The sequence below is a fragment of the Felis catus genome, chromosome B1 (genome assembly GCF_018350175.1).
Source record: "Felis catus isolate Fca126 chromosome B1, F.catus_Fca126_mat1.0, whole genome shotgun sequence".
Taxonomy (NCBI): domain Eukaryota; kingdom Metazoa; phylum Chordata; class Mammalia; order Carnivora; family Felidae; genus Felis; species Felis catus.
The window spans coordinates 118,070,640-118,075,807 of record NC_058371.1 but is presented as its reverse complement, the minus strand read 5'-3'; the positions used below and the strand labels follow the sequence as shown (position 1 = coordinate 118,075,807).

General features: G+C 33.4%; 1 non-coding gene across 1 annotated transcript; it reads right to left on the bottom strand.

Moving 5' to 3' along the window:
- Window positions 1-296: 296 nt before the first annotated feature.
- LOC111560334 lies at window positions 297-402 on the bottom strand. The gene has a single exon (XR_002742080.2). It is a non-coding gene; the product is annotated as a U6 spliceosomal RNA (small nuclear RNA).
- Between the last annotated feature and the right edge of the window lie 4,766 nt (window positions 403-5,168).

The window sequence follows — 5,168 nt, the reverse complement described above, 5'->3', positions numbered from 1 at the left end:
TTTTTTAGAGAGAGAGAGAGAGAGAGAGAGAGAGAGAGAGAGAGACCACAAGTGAGGGAGAGGGGCAGGCAGGTAGAGAGAGAGAGAAAGAGAGAGAGAGAGAGAGAGAGAGAGAATCTCAAGTAGGCTACATGCTTCCTGGGGAGCTCAACATGAGGCTTGATCCCATGACACTGGGATCATGACCTGAGCCGAAATCAAGAGTTGGACCCCCAACTGACTGAGCCATTCAGGTGCTCCCAGATAATTCTATTTGTATGAAAAAGCAGAAAAAAAATTAAGAACACTCCTTTTTTTTTAATATGGAACACCTCACAAATTTGTGTGTCATTCTGGCATAGGGGCCATGATAATCTTCTCTGTATAGGATCATTCTTTTAAGAAGTTAAATATGATAGGGACGCCTGGGTGGCTCAGTTGGTTGGGCATCAGACTTCAGCTCAAGTCATGATCACGCAGTTTGTGAGTTCGAGCCTCCACATTAGGATCTGTCCTGACAGCTCAGAGCCTGCAGCCTGCTTTGGATTCTGTGTCTCCTCCTCTCTCTGCCCCTCCCATGCTCATGCTCTGTCTCTCTCTGTGTCTCAATAATAAATATATGTTAAAAAAATTAAGAAGTTAAATATGATAAATGAAATAATCAAACACAAGAAGAAAATAGAGGTAAATATCAGAATGAGTATTTATTCATGTGAAAAAAACTGGTAAAGATTGATGGAAATGACTACAGGAAAAAAAAACAAAACTTCTGTAAGTAAATACATCATAAGTAAAATTAGAAGTAAACAACAAACTGGGAAATATATGCAAACAAATTACGAATACCCTTAATAACAACAGGATGTTCAAATAGAAGGGAAAAGGTTAATATATTCAAATTTCAATAATAGTAAAAGCACTTGAACTAGTAATTCACAAAAGAAGAAATACAAATGACCAATGAACTTAGGAAATTATTTTAAAAGTGCAAATAATCAAAGATGCAAAAATTTAATCATTAATGAGATTCCCCCTTTTTTACTATTTTACTAATAACGCTAATAAATATTAATATGTGTGTATGTATATGTTACATGTATACACATATGTATGTATATGTATACATGCATGTACACACACATATATATATATACACACACACACATATACATATATAATCCCTTGATTGTTCAAGGAAATTATACTCTTTTAAACAGATAGTATGTAAAATTTTCAATTTCCCTGGAAAATAACTTGGCAATATGAATCAAAAACCTCAAAAATAGTGTGTATTTGTTTTGAACCAATAATAGAAAAGTAACCATAGATTTTCTTACAGTTATGACAGTGAAAAATTGCAGCCAATCTAAATGTCCAAAGAGGAAATTGGTAAAATAAATTATAGTATAGGTATATGATAAATAGAATTCAAAAATATTTAACCTAATTATAAATTGTTCATGATGAATTGTTATTTAAAAAGGATAAGCTATAGAATAGTATGTATAACATGCTCCCAATTTAACCAAGTTAGCAAATACACACACACACATAGATAGATAGATGTGTGTGTGTGTGTGTGTGTGTGTGTGTGTATATATATATAGATATATGTACATACATAGATAGATGTGTGTTGTATATATATATATATATATACACACACACACACGTGTATATATATACACATACACACGTATATACACACACCTATATATACGTATATATATATATATATATATATACACACACATGCATACACACATACATGACAGTGTGTGTGTGTGTGTGTGTGTGTGCCACATATAATTGTATACCCAACAGGAATAGTTATTCTGTATTTTAAGATTACAAAGTTTTAGGTTTTTGTTTTTCTGTCAAAATTTTCTACTGTGGGGGCACTTGTGTGGCTGAATCGGTTAAGTCGTCAACTTTGGCTCAGGTCATGATCTCACCATTTATGGGTTTGAGCCCCGCATGGGGATCTATGCTGATAGCTCAGAGCCTGGAACCTACCTCAGATTCTGTGTCTCCCTCTCTCTCTGCCCCTCCCCCCTGCTCTCTCTGTCTCTCTATGCCTCTCAAAAATAAGAAATGTTTAAAAAAGTTATTAAAATATTTTTACTGTGAAAAAAATTCAAACACTAAAACTTGAATTTTGACTTCAATTAAATAAAAATAAATTAAATAAAAAGATTTGGTCTATGATACCGGTTAAGGATAAAAAGGTAGCATAATCCAATCAATAATTTTTCTAAATAAGAACACAGTTTAAAACTCTGTGACGTGTTGTCTTTTAAAACATAACACATTTAGAATGAGGTGTTAAAAGAACGGCAACTTCACTAATACACTACATAATGGTATACAAAAAAAAATGACACTATGGAGCCTCATACCCTCAAAATGTAATGTTTGCCAAGTTTCAAACTGTTTCAGTTTGATAAATTGAAAAGTCATGAGAGCAATATTCTAAGGCCCCTGCCAAAAGTATAAACCACTGATTATCGGGACAATAATGGAACATACTATTCCAAACCAGTTTTTGCTGCGCCTACATTACAGATACTTCAGATGAAGGTGAAAGAACACATAGGCATCTATAAACTTCAGCATAAAAGTGCTGAATAACAACACCAGTATCCATCGCTGCACCTCCCTGAAGGTGGGTGTTTATGAGAAATGTCCAGAGGACGAAAGGAAGGCATTGAATTGGACAACCCCCCGTTGGTAACTTACATCCTGAAACAAGAGATTTGATTACCCTTATCATTATCTCTGCTTGCTGAGCAGAGCTCCCAAAGCTATTAGTGGTCATAAAATTACCCAGCTGTTTTTTAAATTCAACCATAGTATTTGACTCAGTGACCTCTTCGGTCAATGAATTTCACAGGTTGACTATACACATTCATAAGGCATTATTTACCTCAATTTGTTCTGAATTTACTGCCTCTTATTTTTATCAAGTATCTCCTTGTCCTCATCTTATTATGGGACAAGGTTAAAAAAAAAGTGTCCTTTGTAATTTTGAATGCTTCAATCAAGGACTTTTCTAAAATACACCAGATTTTAGAATCTTTTATTAGGAAAATGAAAAATCTAGCCATATTCCATCTAGTCTCTATTAATATTTTATTCTCACCATGACTTCTTATTACTTGGGTGTGAATTCAATTTCAGTTTTACCTCATTATTCTATTTCTTTCATATTATTAACAGCACAAGAGTGACAATCATGAACATACAGTTTTTTTCCAGTAAGAAAATTCAAGTTTTTATGATGTGAAAAGATTAAACTCTTACTGATACTATGATTTTCCTTTAATTGAAGTGTCCATCTTAGGAAAATCAGTACACTCAAAACACTTAAAGTTTTAGTTACCAAACCAGACTAGATTAGTATGCTTTTCAGTAAAAATATTTTTAGCATTACCTTTTTAAAGCAGATTCTTTCTGCTAGATTGTTCTGGAGCAATTTAGATACACCAAAATTAGAAGATTGGATAAGTTAGTCACCTAGTCACATGATTTTATTGTAATTCATCCGAATAGTGATTTTGTATTTTGAGTAGCGAGAGAGTTGCTCTCCATAAACTAGGCATATTTCCCACCACAATATTTGTAGTTATAAATAATTATGCTATTTATAAAATTAGCCATTTTCAGGTATATAGTCAGGTATGATTTTTTTTACACAGTACGTTCTTTAATAGCTGAAAATATTTGCAACCCCTGTTGTATGTCGTCATCATGTTCCTTCAAGATTCCCTCATTCGTGTAATAAAGACACATGACATTAATTTAGAAATAAAATAAGATGCATGTATTGAAACAGTTAAACTCATGGAAACTAAAGATTAGCTCCTCCTTGTTATTTAGCTTCTCTTAAGGTTTGATCCAAGAGAACATTTGCTTGATAAAAATACAAGTTCCTGGGTTTCAGGGCGGACCTGTGGGGTGGGACGGAGCCAATATTTTAAACTAACTTCCTATCTGTACTCATCACAATTCTCTTTGGGCTTCTTCTCAGTTTTGACTTTCTCCCTGGGAGAACTCTTCCATACCCACAGCTTCAGCTATACATACACCAATACTTCCCAAAGTTGTATCTCCAGCTTGGAGTTCTCTTTTGAGTACCAGATGTCGCCATCTGGTTTGTCTCAGAGATATTTCATGCTCAGACCAAAGTAATGACTTGATCCTAAAATCTTGCCTTCATGTAGTTCCATCTACTTTCCTTGCAGTGAATATTTACATCACTTTTATTGAAGTGCTCAAGTCAGAAACCCTTGATCATCTTTTCCCCTTTCCTTCTCCTTTTAAATTTTTTAGTAAAATGTATTGTCTTATCCATTATTGGGTTTCTCTTGGATTTTGTGTTTGGAAATGTATCATCCTTAAGATCAGATATGTCATCCTGATTACATGATGAGCTTGACTGCTGAGTTTTGTATCAGGGTTAGAGACCCAGAGTGACACCATGAAACCGAAAGTGGCCCTATTGAGGAAAAACCCCAAGATTTTTTTTTAGCAGCAAGCTTACATAATTCAAATCATAATTAATATCAACAGAGGTTTAATGAACACTTATTGAACTTTGAGATTTTGAGAAGAAATCCATTCTAAAGAACCCTAGGTATCTATGAATAAAAAATAAGAAAGTTAAAAATACTTACAAGTCTATGGTCCCAATCTGCTAATAATAGTTAAATCTTATTCTTCACAATTTCCCATTTATGAAAATTGGGTTAATATCTTTGGAAAAATTTACATTTATATTTTCTTATAGTTAAATTAGAATTAAGCTGCTTTCAGATATACTTTCACAGAAAATAATTACAATATTCCAAAGACCAAAATATGCCATTTTGAAAGCTCTCATTTTCTCTGCTTTTCTGAAATATCGGTAGAAATGGGACCAAGGAAAAAGCAGATCCCTTTTTAAAAGCATCACAAAGATTCTTTTTTTCCTTGTTCTCAAGTCAAGCTTTCTTATTGAAAGTTTTCTCATTACCAAGATGTTTGTCTCAGAAGAAGGTAGTGATATGTTATTACCTCAGTATAAATTTTAAATGTTATTATTGGTACGTGCAGATGAAATCGTCTTCCTAAAACAATACAGAAAGGCAATTATTTTTATCACTGATTTGGAAGGAACATATAACAATCAGTGGTTGTGAGTGTATAGT